This window comes from Diorhabda sublineata, chromosome 3 (genome assembly GCF_026230105.1).
Source record: "Diorhabda sublineata isolate icDioSubl1.1 chromosome 3, icDioSubl1.1, whole genome shotgun sequence".
NCBI lineage: Eukaryota > Metazoa > Arthropoda > Insecta > Coleoptera > Chrysomelidae > Diorhabda > Diorhabda sublineata.
The window spans coordinates 5449331-5470628 of NC_079476.1; the positions used below are offsets into that span (position 1 = coordinate 5449331).

At 34.3% G+C, this 21298-nt stretch overlaps 1 protein-coding gene and 1 long non-coding RNA gene across 2 annotated transcripts in view; one reads left to right on the forward strand and one right to left on the reverse strand.

Annotated features, from left to right (window-relative positions):
• LOC130441391 (rap1 GTPase-activating protein 1) overlaps positions 1–7931 on the reverse strand; it is a 990184-nt gene extending 982253 nt beyond the window's left edge. The window contains exon 1 of the mRNA XM_056775055.1: positions 7618–7931. The gene's annotated coding sequence lies outside the window, so the exon portion shown is untranslated. The remainder of the gene's footprint in view (positions 1–7617) is intronic.
• Positions 1–21298, forward strand: part of LOC130441403 (uncharacterized) — a 246175-nt gene that overhangs the window by 123033 nt on the left and 101844 nt on the right. The window lies entirely within an intron of this gene.

Consider the following 21298-nt stretch of genomic DNA (forward strand, 5'->3'; position numbering starts at 1 on the left):
GGGTATTTGATAATGGCTCGATACTCCAATTCTTATATTTTCACAATTTCGGTGGACATCTGTTATCTTTTAATTTATTGTGTAACTCTGGTTTACTTTTTTGACATCAAACTTTACACTGACACTTCTAATTAAATTTCATATTTCTTAGTATGAAATAATTATTTATTGTTTGTCTTTCTTTTCTGAAGGCAAATTGCAAATTTCCGGATGTTTTAAAACGTTCCCTTTTTATGAAAATTAAAACTTTAAGTCCGTTTACTATCCAAAACTAACAGAGGATCAGTGGACCAAAGATCCTGCACGGACAAATAACGGAAAAATCGATCGAATATAATCGACCAGCCTTCATGTGTTTCATTGACTTGCAGAAGGCCTTCGATCGAATACAATTAAAAGACATAATACACCTTCTTTATGATATACAGATACCACATAATGTCATTAAAATAATCGAAAATATATACTCAAAAAATACAATCCAAGCAAAAATAAATGATGACCTAACTAAACAGATACCTTCAAATAGGGGCATTAGACAAGAGGACTCTCTCAGTCCGCTCCTATTTAACATAGTGATGGATAAAATCATAAAACAAGTACGCAAACTAAGAGGATACAAAATGGGAAATAAAGAAGACAAAATCCTGTGCTATGCAGACGATGCGGTACTGTTGGCGGAGAACGAGGACGATCTGCAAAGGCTACTGTACCAATTTAACAAAACAGCAAAAAAATTCAATATGATAATATCAGCGGCAAAGACAAAATCAATGGTTACTTCCAATGCACCGATCAGATGTAAGCTTGTGGTGGATAACAAAATAATACACCAGGAAATGAAATTTAAATATCTGGGAATCGAAATATCTGGACACGGGGACGTGGAGACGGAAGTAAGAAACCAAGCTACAAGAGCCTCAAGAGCAGCAGCATACCTAAGTGACACAATCTGGCGAAATAAATACATTCGAACTGAAGCAAAAGCCCGCATTTACAAGACCGCAATCAGACCTATATTATCCTATGCAGCAGAGACCCGACCTGAGACCTCTAAAACGAAACGGATATTGGAGACTACAGAAATGAAACTAGTTCGAAGAATAGCGGGAAGAACACTACTGTATAGAGAAAGGAGTGAAAACATAAGACGAACATGCGGAATAGATAATATCAATGACTGGGAACTGGATAGAAAGATAAAATGGAATGAGCACATTGACCGCATGACGGAAGAACGAATTGTGAAAATATCAAGGGACAAATCACCAGCAGGACAAAGAAGCATTGGAAGACCTAGGAAAAGATGGAGTGACAACCTCCCAGGTGACTGAGCAGAGGCAATGACGTGAAGAAAAACAGGCAATGATGCCTATACACAGCAGGAAGAAGAAGAAGGAATAGGATTCCTGACTCTCGCGATCAGCTGAAATAGCTTGCGTTTGCTGTTCTTTCACTTTTCAGTTCTACATATATATGCGAACAATCTTTTTCAAGCATGAAAATTATCAAGAGTAAACTGAAAAGTCGTCCAATTGATGAGAACTTGGAATCGTACCTATAATTGAAAACAAAATACAAATCTGACTTACTCAAACTTTAACCTTCATGGGACCCTAACTCTTCTTTGGTATCAGCTACAGAATAATAGAAGAAGCATTGGAAAAGAAAAATAATTATTGGGACAACCTACAGGGGCTGAGACAGGCAAAGGCCCTTCAGGGAAACCATTATCAGATAAGATCTGATGAATGTATCAACCTAAGTAATAACAATCTACGAATACTAACATGAGTCCTATCGGGGTACTGTCATCCCAATGGGCACCTGAAGACGCTAGATTTTGTTGCACAGAGGACGAAATTTCTATCCACATTCTCTCTATCGAAGTGCACTACACCAGGGTGCATATGAAATAGAAGACGAAGATCTTTGGCAGCTATCCTGGAATTTTCAGAAGAAGTGGGATTAAAAGTATCGCAGCAAGAAAGGGGGACACATCAGATCCTTTTGGTCGCAGTATATATGATACCCCAATATCCACATACATACAAACTCAAACTTTACAAGGAGATCCAAGCATATTATTTGCATCAACAAATATTTATAAAGTATGAATTTTAGTTTTATTTATTGTAATACCCATTTTGTGTCATGAAAGTTGACTTTGGCAGATTTGGTTCTTTGGTTAATGAGTTTGCCCTATCACTAGAATAAATTACGATTAGCGGTAGTGCGCAATCTATTAAAACAAATGAAAGAAGCATCAGACGGTTAGAGAATGTAGCAGGTGTATCGAGAGCACCCAAACATCATCTAAAGAAGACATGATGGAAACTGTTCGTCTAGTCCGAACGAACCGAACGCGCCACGCACTCTAAACAATCATTTTCGCGCGCGGTCTGTACAACCTGCAATAAAACATCTTGCGCGGAGTGCTCAGGTGTTCGCTGCGTTCCCACCAGTGTTTGTTTTTATGTTTGTTGACATGAATGCATCTGATGTTATCATAGCTGTTGGTACTTGTTCAATTATAGAGCCATTAGCGGGTAATAAAAAAGAGATGCCTCTTTTTGCGCCTTATTTAGAGATTTCGAGAATGTTTAGTAGGTCCTGGAATAATTAAGATATGGTATTTCGAATACTGTACAAGATAGCCTAGCTGTTACACTGCGGAAATCGTATAGTAGTCTACAATATGCTTTCTCTCTCCTAAAGCTCGATAGAAGACATTTTACCAACCCTTATGCTTCTTTACTTTGTTATAATATATCTTATTGTCAGATTCCATGAAATAGCACTTTTTCCTGCTCCACTCCACTGTTAAAACTACGTTCACGAACGTTGAAAACTTTTGTGTCCACTGAATACCGGCCAACGAATAAATTCTCTTTGAGCAATTCCCGTTCCTGTTGAGCTCGGCGCAACGTACTGACCAGACTAATGGGGCCAACTCCCATACCAACTTATTGGATTTAATTGCATCGATGTAGTTGCCATTAACTCTGTTCTAAGTGCAGTATCCTGGGATCCAGTCTCCTCTTTACGTTTCTATTCTTATATATTAGTTTTAAATTTCTTCAATTTCTTATTTCTTAGACCTTCTGATATATTTATATTTCTAAAGTTCTTGATTTTAGGTCTCTTCTGTTTCAAAATTGATGTTTCGACTTATTTCAGTCTTTATCAAAATATGATATATCAGTTTTTCGACTGTTTAAGGTGAAATAAGTTCGCTCCGGTGGCTATGATTAAGCATTACAATATTAGTTGTAGGATGAACTTAAAGAACAACCATCTAAGTCAGTGTTTCCTAACGTGGGGCCCTCGCCATACAGGGGGCACTTTGATTTATAAAGGAAGTAATTCTGGCTTGACTATACCAAAATATCGACTGGGAGTTGGGCGTCGTCAAGTAAACTTCTCTGCGGCACACAACAGGCTCCGCGGGAATCCGTTTCCATCTTCATATGTAGCTGAATGTGGATTTAGTGCTGAGAAAAATTTACTGGTAAAAAAAAGAGATATAACACAACATAAAGACATGAAACTGAAGTTAACGAAATTGAAACCCAATATAAAATCTCTATGAAGTAAGCATTAAGCATAAGGATCTCAGTAAATTAAAATAATGAATTAATATAAAGAAATTACTATTAAAAGTATTTGAAATTTGTATTCTAGTTAAATTACATGTTTTTAAAATTTACTCACTACAGTGCTTTGTTAATTATTACCTTGTGATTTCGTCCTGAAACCTATTTTAATTTAGGTTTCTTTAGTAACAAATTAAACATTTTACGACTGTTACAGGGGAGCATAAGAATTGTAGAAAGGGTAAAGTAAAGCATGACACAAAAAAGGTTGGGAAAAACTTAACTAAACGAATTTTATACAGCACGCACGGCCCGTTTGGTTCGTTAGAAATGTTTTGTTGCAAGTGATTACCCACAAACACAAAAACAAGTTTTTTTTGTGTTTTTATAAACGAAACTAGTCGCAAGTGACTATAATTCTTCCAATATCAATTGCAGATTATAAAAACCCGTGCCGACAATTTTGTTTGATCTACCATAGGCGAGATACCTCATTTTATAAATAACTTGCTGCAACTGAATATTAAATTATAAAATGTAAATAGGGGCAATAGCAATAAAATAAAGATACATAAAAATATAGAGGAATGTCAATACATATCTTCGCGGATACTGGTAGTAAGATCAAGTACAGGAAAGCAGAAAGTGATCAAACTATCCATATACGCACCGGAAGATAACAAACCAAAACTAGACCGAGAGGACTTCTACGACCAACTCCAGGACAACATTGAATCACTGGCGCACAATGAACCAACAATAATCCTCGGTGACTGTAATGCCCGCATTGGCAATGAAAAAATCCCGGGTGTAAAGCAGAGATTTAATGAAGCTGCAAGAAACAATAACGGTGAACTCATGATTAACCTGTGCGCCATTAACGAGTTCAGAATAAACAATACTTTCTACGACCATAGGGAACTTCACAAAACCACATTTAAAAATACCAGGTGCTATAAATCAACAATCGACTATATAGTAACAAATAGAAATATACACCCGACGCAAATACTGGACATAAGAACTTTGAATTCGACCAACGTGGGCAGTGAACATAGTCTGCTACTGGGAAAAATAAGAATGGAAATAAATAAACTCGAAGAAAGGAAAGTAGAACAAAAAGTAGAAAAAAACAATATTGAATTGTGCTATGGGAACCTTCCACCAGGAGACTCTACCAAGAAAGATTAAAAGATAAAAACAACATTAACCCAATCGAGGCAGAGGAAAGCGTGAACAGCAATCGAAAAAAGATAGAAACAAACATCAAACAAGCCGCATCGGAGGCACTTGGATCCAGGACAGTAAACCACACAAATAAGAAGAGAATTAAAACACTATGGTTCTATAAGGAAGTGAGAGCTAAATGTCAAGAAAAGAAAGCAGCCTGCATGAAATACAGAACGTCAAAAACCCTGAATTCGTACGAAGATTACAAAAGAGAAAGAGAAATGAAGAACAAATATTGGAACTAATTTTCCAAACAGATGGAGAATGATTTTTACGGTCTCCAGAAACAGATATATATTACTCTATATTATAAAGGGACAAAAAAAGAAGTTTATGAGTTCTTCGAGACAAACCAAATACAAAAGGAAACATAGGTCAAGTACCTCCAAGAACTGTACGGGAATGAAGACGAAAATAGAAACGAACTAAATACGCCAGAAATAACTACAAACGAAGATCTACAGTTTAAATTGACAGAGGTGCAAGCGGCTATCAAACAGCTCAAAAATAGAAAAATCTCGGGTAAAGATGGCATAACTATCGAACTACTCAAAGACCTGCCAAGCAACTAACAAATCTCATTAACAAGATCGTATCACATCAAAACAACCCAGACGATTGGAGAACGAGTACTACGATTCTCATGTTCAAAAAAGAAGATAAAAAATACCATCTTATTAAAGAGGAATCAATTTGCTGGGTAGCAATCTGAAGCTTACAACAAAAGTCATCACAAACAAAATAAACAGCGTTATTATGTTACAGATGCGATATTCGTCATCAGGAAAAATTGATTGAGTACAACAGACCAGCATTTATTTGCTTTATAGATCTACAAAAAGCCTTCAATCGAGTACAACTGAGAGACGTGGTACATCTACTATACGATAAACAAATCCCTTATGACTTGATAAAAACCATTGAAAATATGCTGTTCTAGTCGAAAAAAATTAGAATGATCCTCAAAGGCTTTTACATGTGTTTAACTGCACAGCTAAATCTTTCAATATGATAATATCCAAAACAAAGTGTATGTATGACCTCATCCAAAACTCCGATAAGATGTAAGCTAGTCGTAGACGACCAGATAATTCACAAAGTAATGAAGTTGAAATACCCAGGAATCGAAATTTCAAGATTTGGAAACGTAGATAACCAAGTAAGAGAGCAAACAACTAAAGCCTTGAGAATAGCAGCATGGTTGAACGAAACCATATGGCGACATAGACATATCGAAATAGAAGCCAAATCGAGAATATACAAGACCACGGTAAGACCCATAATGACTACATCGCAGAGACACGGCCAGAAATGCAGAAACGGCAGAGATGAAAGTGCTAAGCAGGATTGCCGGAAAAACCCTACTGGACAGAGAAAGAAGTGAGAACATCAGAAGATTGTGCAAAATAGATGACGTCAACGAATGGGTTCTATCAAGATACAAAGAATAGAACGAGTACATAAGTCGTACGGATAATGACAGACTGGTCAAGATAGCGCGCAATAAATCCCCATTTGGACAAAGGAGTACCGGTCGACCCAGAAAAAGGAGGAGAGACCACCTTGAAGCAGGATAGGAGGCAAGGATGTCGAAGATAAAACAGGCCACTATGCCTAATACAAGGAAAAAGAAGAAAACGTAAATAGAGTAAATTATCTGCCTGTAAAGGAGATTGGCTTAAACAGGATACCAGACGTTAACTCTGCCCTTTTTGTACTCCATTCGTCTATTAGAACTTCGGTAGTGTTTCATTTGACGCAAATAATCTTGTCGCCATCGAACTATCCTTGACGATTTGGTTATTGTCATCCGTTTAAGTTTTTTGTGGTTAAAACCACATGTTGATAAAACTTGACGCATTGTATAATTATATTCTGGATAATTTGCTACCTTTTGCTGTATTACTTCTAATGTCGTGTTTGTATATCTGAATCTTTATTATTAAAATCATACCTGTCTTTATTCTCATACACTGTGCAATTCATTCGCCCATGGTCTAAAGAACACCATTTTTGAATTAAATAAATCTTACCAAACCACACCATTGCTTATCACAGACTGTCTAGCAGGAATATTTCAAAGTAATTGTGTACATACGCCTTCCGACAGCTTCTGTCAATAGAAATTTTTTCATTGGTAAACAGTGGAGATGATGAGTCCACGTGGATTGACGGTTTGTTCCACGTTTACCGAATGTTATACGGGGAGTTATTTTTCATTTTTCAATTTGGTATGAGTGGAATGCGTATTTATGAAATATTGATTGTTCCTCCCATAACTCTCTTCTGCAATGGATATTGGAAGAGTTATACGTTGGGTAGCAATCCGCCTTAATGTTGTCTTTAAAAATAGTTTAAATCTAATAAATCGATATCGTTGTAGATATAACTTTGTTTTTCCATGGCAGACTTTGCTACAAGTGTTAGTCTTTGATTTGTGAAATAAACATAAAATAATTAAAAACAATTATAGTTGCCCGATGATTTGCCACATAAAAAGTACGTAGATGTTTTGGAAATTATGGTAGAAATTAGTCTTTCGGTAAGTAGGAATGGATTCTAAAAATTGTAAATTCAAAATGAGAATTGTTTATGTTTTACAAAAGGGAGATAATATATGTAGTAAACTAGTTAAAAATTGAAACAAATACTTTTAAAAATAAAGCTTTTTTTAGAATGTTACACCCTTGACATTTTTTTCAACAGTGTTTGAGTGATAATTGATTTTAAATCGAAATATTTAGTGTCATAAAACACTGTTGCTGTGTATATGAAATATTATAATACTTACTTAATTGGAATAGATTTCTAATCACCACTAAATACGTTTATAGTCACTATACTTTTTTCAACACGAAAGAAAAAAGAGAAAGAAAAGTGCGTATGAATTAATTAGTAAATCACACCCGTATTATCACCTGGTGAAACAACTTTTGAGACGTTAAGAGTTAAAAATATTGGCATTAAACGTGCAATATTCTTAGTCGATATAAACAGTCACTAAACGGAAACTTTCGTTACTGATATGGTTTATTCGAACATCCGGTAGAATCAACCTCATCCGCAATTGATTAGTCTTGTCTTAGGGCTAGTAATCATTGAAATAAACTACATATCGACGAAACTATATGCGCAAATAATGTTTTATTAATGAGATTAAGCAGTTTCACCTTCCAATAGTTTACCTCGTCAAACAAATAATTCGTGTTAATTTGCTATATTTGCTTTTCGTATGATCGATATAATTATGTGTGAAATGAAATGTTTTGATGGAAATGTTTGTATACAGGGAATTCCTATCAATTGCAAATGTTTTTTTTTAACATAGAGAAAATATTTTTACAGACATTTTGTTATACATATACAAAAATTTATCTAGTGATTGAAAATTGAGAAAATCTAGTCTCAAATTAGAGCTACACAATTTGCGGTTTTACTCGCGTATTTCATATCGAAACCTGCTAATAATTTTGAGATACCTGGTCCGGGCCAAGCATACAAAACAAACATTCATATTTAGCGACAAATCCAATACATTGTCAACCTGTACATACTTAAACAAATCTTCGAAGATGAATTATTTTAGTAGTCACCATGTAGTAGTAGTTTTACAAGTAAAGAGAAAATGGAATTTTTCAATCTGCATTTAATTTTTTTCACAAATTTCTGTTTTCCTCTATCACGTATACAGGTTGTCCCACGACGAGTTAAAACTAGCTGTAAGTATATGGCAAAATACTTATAGCAGAATCATGAAAATTTCGGATAATTTTCGGATAAGATCTTTTTAACTAAAATATTTGCAAAGATGACCGACCTCCGATTCTACGTAAAATTTTAAGGTAATTATACACTTTCGCGGTCACCTGGTTTTTTGGCTCTATAAAATCGAAAAATGGATGGATTTTAATGATCTTGGTCTCAAAATGTTCCATTTTACGGCGGATTTATAAAAAAATACGAAAATTAAAAAAAATAAATATTTTTTACAGTTTCATGACTTTAAATACAACTGTTTGGCGTCGTGGAATCAAGTTCGTATAATTTTTTCCGCAATTTACATAAAAAAATGAATATTTTGAAAAAAAAAATTTCAAAAAAGTTAATTTTTTTGAATAATTGTTGTGGGATTTTGTTAATAATAAATTGAAATATATTGACAAAGAGTTGCAACAATTGTGAATTGAATACATTAGAATCACTTACAATATTCAGTGATACAAAACAACCTAACCTAACCTAACCTAACCAAAATTATAAAATTTATCTATTTTTCGATTTTTAATGATCCAAAAACTATTAACATTGAGGAATATAGTACGAAACTATTCACGAAAATTGATTGTTTTTCATCGATTTCATTTTAAGCTATAAAAACTGAAAAAATCATTCTTTTTGGATTTTTTTTAAATTGTTTATTAATTTATGTAGAATACAAAAAAAATATGAGAACTTTATCTGATAATGAGATAATTTTTTGTAAAGGATTATTTTGCAAAACCATTTTTTTACGATTTAAAACAGTAAAACTATGAGAAATTTTCATTCCAGCTATTTCTACTAATTTTTTTATAAATCCGCCGTAAAATGGAACATTTTGAGACCAAGATCATTAAAATCCATCCATTTTTCGATTTTCTATAGCCAAAAATCCAGGTGACCGTGAAAGTGTATAATTACCAATTTTAGTATACTTTTGTCTGAAAGCTTTTTTCGAAAAATGCATACTTTTTGAGATACTAATTTTTTGGAAAAAAATTTTACCGTTGCAGACCCTTATAAATTATTTTTCTACGAGGATACCCTTAAAGATATGAAAATGGTTTCTATTCGGTTGCTTTTAGCAAGGTCACGCGTATTTGAATCTATGTTGAAAAATTTTTTATTTTATACAGGGTGTGTATAAAAAGGGTTCAAACTTTAACGTCATAAATATCAGATTTCTTTATTTTTTTAAATAGATCCACCCATTTTTTCTATTTTAATGCATTCAGAGATAAAAAAATAAGGCAAATTCATGTACTTTTTCCTATACCTAAACCCTACCGTTATCCAGATATTAAATATTTTCTGTAAACGTTTATGCCCCTTTCACACCAAACGAATCCGAATCAATATGAATCACTCCGAAACAAGTTGAATCTGATTCGTCATCTCCACTCCTTCACACCAGCTGAATCAACCTGAATAATTCTTACCTGGAATGTTTAATTCTTCGCCAATTGTCCTCCACACAGAAGATATGAGATTTCTGTTGCTGAATCAATAACTCCACGTCCATCTCGTATGGTTGTTGATTCAAGACTGACCGGACGAGGAATCTGACAGGTTGAATCAAGTGCGACCTCGAATCAAACCTGATGGAACCAGATTCGTCCGGTCTGAAGGCGGGAAAAGAGTCCCTTCACATTTAAACGGAGCGCTCGAAGCCGAATAGTGGTCAATCAGATTCAACTTGATTCGGAGTGATTCTGATTCGTGTGAAAGGGCCCTTAGAGATGCAGGTGGGGTCTTAATTTTATTTTGACCCGTTGATACAAGCCCTAGAAAAAAATTTTTCTCTTTCTTATCAAGATCTATAAAAAAAATCAAATCAAATTCTATTGACTAATCCTATTCCAACAAGTTTTAGTAGGCTTTGTAATAAATGACACTTATTTAACTGTCATTAGTCAATTGTTGATATTTTCGAAAATTTTTGAAATGGTTCGTTCTCAATTTAATAACGAAAATTATGTAAATTTGCTTTTAATACAAGGTGAATGTGGCAAAGTTGTTACAAAAACGTGCTGCAAGATATCTAGATAGATCACGACCAAACTTGCTTACTGTTAAAAGAATCCTCAACAATTTGAAGCTATACGGTTCATTTGAAGCAAAGTTAAACGAATTAAATCAGTTATTGACCTACATCTCTAAAAATTTATTTAGTTACAGTTTGAACACTTTTTATACACACTCTGTATAGAATGAAAAATTTTTAAACATAGATTCTTATACGTCTGACCTTGCTAAAAGCAACCAAACAGAAAACATTTTTATGTCTGTAAGGGTATCCTCGTAAAAAAATAATTTATAAGGGTCTGTAACGGTCAAATTTTTTAGAAAAAAATTAATAACTCAAAAAGTATGCATTTTTCGAAAAAAGTTCTTAGACAAAAGTATACTATAATTTCACGTAGATTTCAGAAATGTATTAATATACAGGGTATTCTATTCGGTTCTACTGGAAGTTTGTCATCTTTGAAAATATTTTAGTTAAAAAGATCGTATCCGAAAACCCAAACGTAGAAATTTTCATGATTTTACTATAATTATTTTGCCATATACAGATAGTTTTAACTCGTCGTGGGACACTGTATATTTTGTACAATTTGATTGTCTAATTTCACTCGACTATGATATGTATTTTATGGATAAAAATATGTTTTTTCACACATCCACAATACAAATTTTCAATATTAGTTTACTTGTATAGAGATGTATGAATGAAAACGAATAGTTGACAAAGGATAAATTTTCAATTAATTTAAAAAAAAATCATATAGGCGTGTTGAAGTATGTAAAATTAAATAAGAAAGTAACGTAGAAGTATTTTACTTTAGTTTTCGAACTTGCGTTTCATTTTCTGCACATCTTTTGGGTGTCTTGGCAATTCCTCTCAAATTCCAGCAGTGGTCAGCCATCATATTTTTTTCCACCTACCTTGGTACCGTTTTTTCATTTCCAATGTAGAAAGTGCACTTTCTCGCTCATGTTCATCCAGTATTTTTTAAGAAAAACAAACATAAAAATAACTAAATAAAGATACAAATAAAATAAAATTTCAATAAACAGGACAAAATCACAATGAGCAACAAAATTATTGGTAACAGTAATAGGTAATAATTAGTATATGAGTCCATAGCAAAAATTAAACAAGTATATTATTATTAGAATAATCGTTTACAGTGTAGAAGGCTCTTTCCAGGAAATATGGCCACAAATTATTGCGGAATGCGGGAAAAGATTATATCGATTTGATTTTAATTGGCAAGTGATTGGGCATTTTTTTGCATTGTAAAATATTCAACCCTTAACTAATTCTGAACGTAAATATCGGAGATGCGACTCAATAAGGGCATAATAAATTGTTAAGGAGGTGGATAATTTCAGATCTTTGGAAACTAATCTCAGCACAAAACTGGAGACAGAGAAGATTAGAATCGTACCATGATTTAAGAGTGATTAGGTCACTAGATATGGTCCTATGAAGTGCCGCGAGATCAGGGCTGCTCCAAGACAAACTAGTGTCGTCTGCAAATAGACATTTTTTACCACTGACGTCTCGATAGGCGTTTATAAACAGAAAAAACAAAATAGGGAATTGTACTAAACTTTGGGGCACTCCATATTCTATTGGCTTGCAAGATGACATCGTTGTATCAACTCTTACAAGCTGTTGATAAGGTATGACTTAAACCATGAGAAAGCCGCCTCAAGGCAATAGGGAAAAGTGCCATTTTGAAATGAAACGTTAATTAAAGTGGTAGGGTGATTTAATGTGCAATCGAACATACTCGAAAACATTTTTGATGTAAGTCCAGCAATTCCAGATGAATATTAATTTTTTATGTCATTAATTGTACTTCCAAGCTCTGCTAAAACTACGGACATAAAGAAGAAACTGCGTAAGTTAGCATTTTAGCATCGGGGAGATGTGAAAGCGGATCATGAGAAGGAGCTAAAGAATTTAATAAAGTTTTGGCTACATAAACAAAGTAATTATTGAGTTTATTAGTTGAAGTAGAGATTATGCTCGATGAAGAAGCCTTATTTCATTCACAATGGATCAAGTTTCTTTAGAAATTATAATAAATATCTTTGGCAGCTTTTATTGTCTAAATTTGTCCGTATAATTTTTGAAGGTGACACTATCCGAGAATTACCTTAGGTGAGATAAAGATCGCATGCTCTTTGCAGATATACGTAAAGCTTTGGAGTAATATTTTGTATATCGGGATCTTTATTGTTGCCATCCAAGCTAGTTTTTCTCTCTGGTTCATACTTCTTTCAAAATTTGCGTTCTCCATCAAAATTCGGATTTGTGGACCCACGAAACTCCCACCTTAAGATACAATTGAAGCGGGCGTTTTATTTTGCTGAAGCAGTTACAAATTGCGCCATCAATCCGAACTTTACGTGCAACGGTGGTAGCAAAATCTTCTTAAAGCCAATAAACGATTCATGCAGGATGTCTTCCATACCAGATACAAAATTTTGACGTCTCGTTCGCATAAGAAGCACGGCATTTTCGTATAACACTTGTTTTGACCCAGCAGAAGGCATATCATGTTGAAATCGCCACACACAAGCCATTTGAGCCCCGCATATTTGATGTTGCCCAATAGGGTTCCTACATTTTCATATGTTTCTTTCAAATGTACTAACTGGGCAACTGGAAGAGAATCGGTCAAGGAATCGATCAAAAGTCTCCACTCAGACGTTTCGTAAATGATTCCAAATTATTTCATTAGATCTGGATTATCACAGCAGAGCACCATTGAATGTTTTCCTTTAAGGAAAGATAGCTAAATCATTTAATTCTGCTTGATTAAACTGCTGTGCTTTATTGCGTCTTCTTGGAGAAAGAAAGAGAAAGAGAATCGAGAAAAATAAATGAAGGAATTGACTGAACCCTTGGATAGATTGAAAGAGAATTCGGGATCAAGAATGAAGATGTATGTGTAAGCTATATGAGATGGTTTTGATAAGATTGTGGCAATGTATGAAAAAAAAGCACTGTCATCTAATCCAGATAGGATATTGGTTTACTTCCTGGTGAAGACATTCTCTGGGGCTAGTGCAATATATATCTCAAAATTGCTAAATTCAGATTGACAAATTACTGTGAAGACATGAGTTTTGGGAAATGAAAATATGTTTTTTTCTCACGATATCACCCCATATGCAATAAAATTGGATAATTACAAACGTCGGATTAAAGTAATGAGTTTGAAAAAAGGGCGAGGCTCCGTTGTTTGTTCTAACTACGTCTAGTATTGATTTTCCATTTGTATTACTTTGAATAAAAGAGAATCATCTTGCGCTACACATTCAGGTATACTTTGTTCAAAGTTAGTTGTATGAGAAGTCTATTTCTAGATTGTCCGTCATCGAAAAGATCAAAAAAATATATTTATGTTCAGTATATATTTCGTTATCAAATCCATCCGTTATTCACTTTATGGACAATCATCATGGGTCTACTCACGACTCACCAAGGGAAGTACAGTCAAAGGAAATAGCTGAAAAGTGTTAAATAAATCACATTAATGTTGAAAAAGTCTACTTCCAGGAATAAGACAAATATTATCAATAAACCACAAACTGAAAAAAGATAATATCCAGGCAGAGCGACCATACCAATAACGAAAATATAATCACAAGAAATTATTTAATCCCCTTCTCATATGAACCCCTCAAAGAAGGATTGTAATTACGTGGTAGTGTCCAATATTCCGCCTCCATTACAGCACTACATGAAAGGAGAGCTAAGAACTACTGACTCAAAAGCTGCACTACGATTTCGAGATTGGTGTGCAAAAGAAGTTAGACCAGCTTAAGAACATTAGTATGTGGCCTTCTGGTACCAAAGTAGACACTGCCAACTCACCTTTAAAACATTTAAACCTAACGCCGCGAGATCCAAGTACAGCGTCTACCATTGACTACATTAGAATGGAGAATGTGAATAAATAATCTAGTTTTACTCGAGGAACCATATTTAAGGAGGTCAAAACTGTTAAAATACTAGACACTCCACTTATAGTACGACTATCACGAGATTTGGACACAGCAAGTGTGTTGGCAAGCCTAAGAGACATCACCATCTTAAAAGATCTCAGTCTATCGCCACGATCAACCATCCAGTGTGTATTTCGAAGAACACACAAATACTAGCATTAACCTAACGATAGCACGTGGACTCCTTGCGTAAATTCTATTATCACTTCCACAACGCCTACGGTATTGGTTCAGTTGAAGTTGAAGTAGACGGGGAGCTAGCTACAAAAAATAGCATCGATTTGGTACACGGCATTTGAGTTCGTGAACTGTAAGAAAATACTTAGTACATCCCCGTATGGCATTTCTGGCTGTTCGTTCAGGCCGCAAAAAATAATTACAGCCAGTTTTCCACGACGAAAAATGTGCCGGAAAAACTGATGAGGTACACGCGTGAAAATTGATGCATGCTAATGTGAGAACCTCAACTAAGAGCGGTACACTAATGCCAGAAATGAAAAAGGTTGGGAAACCCCCGCCAGACGCGATCCAAAGTTCAGGAAAATCAGTCAAAAAAAACGACATGGTACACGCGTGAAAAATTTTTTTGCGCTTTTTGGGACCCCAACTAAGAACGGCAAAACAGTGCCAGAAATGTATCTGGTCGGAAAACCTTTTAAAAACATTAAATAAGGTCGACGTAAATTTAAAATCGATAGCATTGAAAGTCGTTATAGTCCAGAGCTTTTTCATTGACACCACTAGAAATATCGTTTTTTTCTACCCCAAATCAAAAAAAAATCATCGCGATACGCTGCAAATTCGCTGGGTTAGTTCATTTTTCGTAGCTTGTCCGATTTCAAGCCGCTTTCCCAGTTTCTGGCGTACCGCGCAGCCGGCCGCAACTCGTCTTTACAGCGCGATAACGCGCGTACGTAACGCGCGTACGTAACGCGCGTACGTAACGCGCGTGTTTTTAATTTCAACTACGGCTGGGGCAAGTATGTAAGCTAATAATTAAAATGAAGCCATATGAAAAAGCGAGATTATTAGCAGCCATTATAGGAACATTTTTAACCTTATTTTTTTTGTATTTGAATAAAAAAGAGCGTTGTTGATTTCAACATAAGACGTTACTTTGAAGTAAAATTCTCACGGATTTTCCGTGCTCTCTCGCAGGTATATACATAATTGTATACTACACTCCCGAAAAATTTGAGTCCGAGCAGGTCACATTTTTCGGCACGGGCCTTACACTATGACCTTGGAGGGAGAGCAGGTGCTGTTTAACTCCGGCGCTGTTAGTCGGTGACTAACGGTCGGAGTAGAGTGTTGGATATTTCGTTCGTTTTATTTCTTCCATCATGATTTCGAGTAATTCTCCAAAGAAATTAAAGTGTTTTTTAATTAATGATTGCGAAGTGAAAAGTATGAGGAATAAAAAAACTCTTCAATTATAAAATACACAGTTGAATCTTAAGAAAAATGCCGTAAAGCATTACACGTTAGAAACGTGTTAAATTTAAAGTATAAAAGTATAGATTTGACGTCGGCTCATGTGGACACTTACGGTTATCACAGTATTTGCTACAAAAATGTTACTGCTCTATCGAGTAGTCAGTATGAAAGAAGTGAAAAAGTAAAGCCGTATTTTTTTATTTGGGGTAGAAAAAAACGATATTTCTAGTGGTGTTAATGAAAAAGCTCTGGACTATAATGACTTTGAATGCTATCGATTTTAAATTTACATCGACCTTATTTAATTTTTTTAAAAGGTTTTCCGACCAGATACATTTCTGGCACTGTTTTGCCGTTCTTAGTTGGGGTCCCTAGATGCGCAAAAAAAACTTTTACGCGTGTACCTTGTCGGTTTTTTCGTAGGGATTTTCCGAATCTTTGAGTCACGTCTGGCGAGGGTTTCCCAACCTTTTTCATTTCTGGCATTAGTGTACCGCTCTTAGTTGAGGTTCTCACATTAGCATGCATCAATTTTCACGCGTGTACCTCATCAGTTTTTCCGGCACATTTTTCGTCGTGGAAAACTGGCTGTAATTATCTTTTGCGGCCTGAACGAACAGCCAGAAATGCCATACGGGGATGTACTAAGTATTTTCTTACTGTTCACGAACTCAAACACCGTGTACCAAATCGATACTGTTTTTTGTAGCTAGCTCTTGGACTAAAGTAGATCTTTCCGCCTTTAGATGTTTCTTGTAAGAAATTTTAGTTCAAATGACACGATTAGAAAAGCAAGCACGATAGTAAGCTCAGCCTATTTCAACTCAATTTTCCAAAAATTATAGCCAACACAGAATATTGCGAAGCCGATTTTTGATAAAAACTAGACCACAGTAACCAGATTCAATAGAACTAATAAATCTCATGAAACTATTATGATAATATCCACAAGCAACGACTTTTCCGAAATAACACAGCTCAATGATATAATATCTGACAATGTATTAGAATTTTCTATCCTCTACCAAAATATTCACAACCTCTATATTATTTGTATTTACAGAACATCTGATGCAGACGTGCATACATTTTATCATGTACTACTAATCTTTCTTAAGTCCTTACATCTAAAAAGCAATTTAATTTTATGTGGCAATCTCAGTATTGACTTTTCCAGAGTGTGTATGCTGCTCAAGAATGTCTTCAGTCAATTTTTCATTATTTTAGTACAGTTATGCATATAACCCCACCAACCAGCACTAAATACAATCCATCGACTGTACCGTCTTTAATTCAGGTTTGTCTGGTCATGAAGCAACTAAATTTCTGTAAAATCCAAAATTTGAAGTGCTATTTGTAAATTATACCGTATTTTTTTGGGAAAAAATATTCAAACATCCAAGCAACGACGTCCAACAACTGACTGTGATATTCTCACTACTGATGTCGACTTTGAATTTTCTAGATTCTATAATTTTTTACTTTTCCTCTCGGACGTATTAAAAATAAGCAAAACAAACATTGATCCATTAAAGAACTGGAAAGAGCTTCTTCTTCTCACATAGAGAAATTCTCGGACAGTGTCTTCACTTCAATTAATAATCATTTGGGAGAGGGACTCCCCTATCCTCGTAATGTTGCGATAGAAATATGGTCTATAGCAGAGGTGGGGAACCTTTTTACCATTAGAGGCCACATTTAAATTAGGCAGCAATAAGAGAGGCCGCATAAGCTGATTGACCTAAGGAAGTGACTTTCGTGAAATTATTATAGTTTTTCTATAGATTTAACAATTTATTGCATCATATAGAAAAAATAAAATATAATATTACATAATTTTAAATATAATATACATATAAAATAATATAAAAATATTATAAAAAAATACAATAAAAGATATTTTTTTTATTCATTAAGTTAGTGACTTATTTGGCTTTGTTTTTTGTTTGACAGTTGGATATTTGGATCCAGCTTCGTAACACACAGCTTTAATTGATCCTCTAAATGTACATCTGTAATTTGCGTTCTTAAATTTGTTTTTATTTTTGACATGAGAGAAAAAAATGTTGTCTCACAACAGTAGATACTTCCGAAGCAGGAAAGAGCATATTCTCGAGGGCATGGATATTCAACAGCATTTTTCCAGATTTCTATGGGATCCTTTTTAGCGTTAAAAAGGGATTTGATGATACTATCTCCCCCGAAATCAATTAACTCCTGTTGTAGTTCTGCAGGAGCCTCGGATATATATATTAAATGTGGTTCAAATGCCAGTTTCATAGCAGGAGTGTGCTCGTCAAAATCAGAAAATCTATTAGTATACTCTTCTATTAAACAATCCAAGACACCTACATATTCATAGAATATTTTTTTTTCACAGTTCTGCTCATTTAACATTTTAGCTAGTTCCGGGAAGTGTTGTGCAGTTGGTTCCGATCGACAATGCAATGTTTCGAAAAATGATAAATTTTTTCTAAACGCTTGGATCTTTTGCCACATTTCATAAAGATACCTCGTTTCACCTTGCAGGCAAATATTTAAATTGTTTTGTTTTGACATCATATCAGACAAAAATGCAAGGTTTCTGAGAAATACTTCATCTGATAGATCACAATGTTTTCCTTGTTGTTGATAAAAGTTTGTCAAAGACAAAACCTGACCTGTTGATAGCCAGCGAACCTTGCAGTAGTATGATAAGTCAACACTATACATTTCCTCATCTGAAGAGAGCATGACAATGGCAATGGTTCTATCCAGAGTGTCTTGCAAAATGGTAGATTTTGCGCAAAGATGTTGCTGATGCAAAATGCAGTGAAATGATCAATTTTTTCAAGTTTAAATTTTCCTTTTTTAACAAAGCAACGAATCCTTCTTTTTTGCCTCTCATGGAAGGTGCGCCATCGGTGCAAACACTGACTAAATTACTGACATTCAATTGTAATTTATTACATACTTCTTTGAAGTTTTCGAAAATATCGGCTCCGCGAGTTCTTCCAGTTAGTGTACCCAACGCAAGTAGTTCTTCGTAACATTGAAAATCTTTAGTTATAGCACGAATAAAATATAAAACTTGTGCCGAATCTGTTTTATCAGTGCTTTCATCTGAACCAATTGAAAAATAAACATCTTCATTTTGTATAATTGTATGAAGTTGCTCTATTACATTTTGCACTAATTCGTACTGTCGATATGTTACAGTTTTTCTGGAAAGAGGTAATTGTTTGTATCTGTCGACATTTCTTGGATCTAACATACTCACTGCTTCAACAATACATTCTTTGCTGCGGAATTTTGATTTACAAAGACACTAAAAGATGCCTACTGATGATGCTTCTCATTTTTCAACTTTTGAAGAGCAGCTTTTCGTGATTCACCTTCTAAAGCGAAATGTTCTTTACGAGTCAAGTAGTGTTTATTTGTATTCGCTTTTTTTTTAGTACTTAAGACTGTATTGCACGACAAACCCATCATTTTATCTTTCTCAGCAGTAAAGAATCTAAAAATCTAACTCCCATTCTACATTAAACGTTTTGTTTTCATTACCTAATTTTCTTCTCTTACTATTTGACATGATGGATAAAAAAACGAATATCAAATAATATCTTTAACAAAGTGTATACTTTCTAGAAATACAATAAAACTGTGTAATTGTTATAAGCACGCGCTGTTAACTACAGTTTGCTGAAGATCGCAACAGGGAAGCGTTGAGAGATGCGAGTCAGAGAAGCCAAAGCAAGGTGTGACACTCAAACGGGAGATCTGAAGCCGAGTTTTGTTTACTTCTTAGACAAGGTAGTTGGCGCTTCCAGCGCTACTTTAATTTTTTTTGCAAAGACAATCAGCTGACTAATGAATTGCTCTGTGTAATCGATGATGTAACCAATCAATATCGATGTAAACATATGGTCTGCTAGCATGTGGCTGCTCTGTATGACAAATTTTGTAAATAGTATTTTGTAATTTTACTTTATTTTCAAATAAATATTACATAGAACATTATTCGTTTCTTTTAGATATGTAAATTACATAAACAATGTAGAATTTTCAGTAAAGTGTAAAATTATTTATTTGGATATAAAGCCAACATTTCGGCAATACTCTGAAAGAAGTATAATTGATTTCTGAAATTCTGAAATATCCGAATAAAGAATTTTTCAATTACCTGACAATTCTACAATTTTTTAATTCCCAATATTTCTTCTAAATGAAAAAAGAAAAAACACTCTACCATTTTGTACTAGGTGGCAAAGGGCCGCACAAGAATCTCGCGGAGGCCGCAGGTACCCAACCTATGGCAAAATGAAAGTTTCGGTTACTTTTTCTGATCAACAAGTTGTATCACCTTTGTCACCAATCAAATTTAATAAAATATTAATTGATGGTGCATCATTAGTGCATCTAACGGTAGAAGCTCATAATTGTATTCAATTAAGACGATGATTTGAATGTCCTCAAGGTGGAAATAAGGCAGACTTAGTTGAGAGGTTAGATCACAATTTTAATGACAAGTAAAACTGCATTCCTCTATGAATACTTCAAAAAAATTTTGACCACTAAAATTGATTGTAAATTTTTTAGGGTAAAGAACCCGATTCGTAACCCGGTAGATCCAAGTCTAGACAAAGGAAAGTGGTTGAAGCTAGAACAAGACAAGCAACAAAATCGTCAAGAAGTAAATAATAGTCCTTTGTTGTGTTTCCCAATTGTATGGCAAAAATTTCCATCAACAAGTTTGCCAAACTTATTTGATGAATCTTCTATCTATCACTATCTGATTTCATCTTGCATAGTAGAGAAAGAAAATTATAATTCTTGTGATGATGATGAAGAAAATAATGAGTCAAACATTTTAGATTACAGTACAGCAAAATCTATAAAAAGAGGGAAGCTATATGTTGACAGTAATCATCATATTACCGATATTTTTGATTCCATCACGTCTCAAAATATTTATTGTTCGAAAATCCCTTGGAACCGACCATCACCTCGACCACAACGCTTAACCCACAAATCACAACTGGAACAACTGTTTAAATGATTCTTCACTATTGTTTTAATATGTTTTTCACAGTATTCCAAACAAGGTTTTGGGAAACGAAAAAATATTGATTTTCTAAAAAAGATTTACTTTACTTTACCGCATAATCCATAACATGTTTTTTTGCACCCTTTTTTATTAGTAACATTTTTCATTTCAATAAAAATGATTGTTAATTTTTTATTTATAAATATACGTTTTTAACAGATAA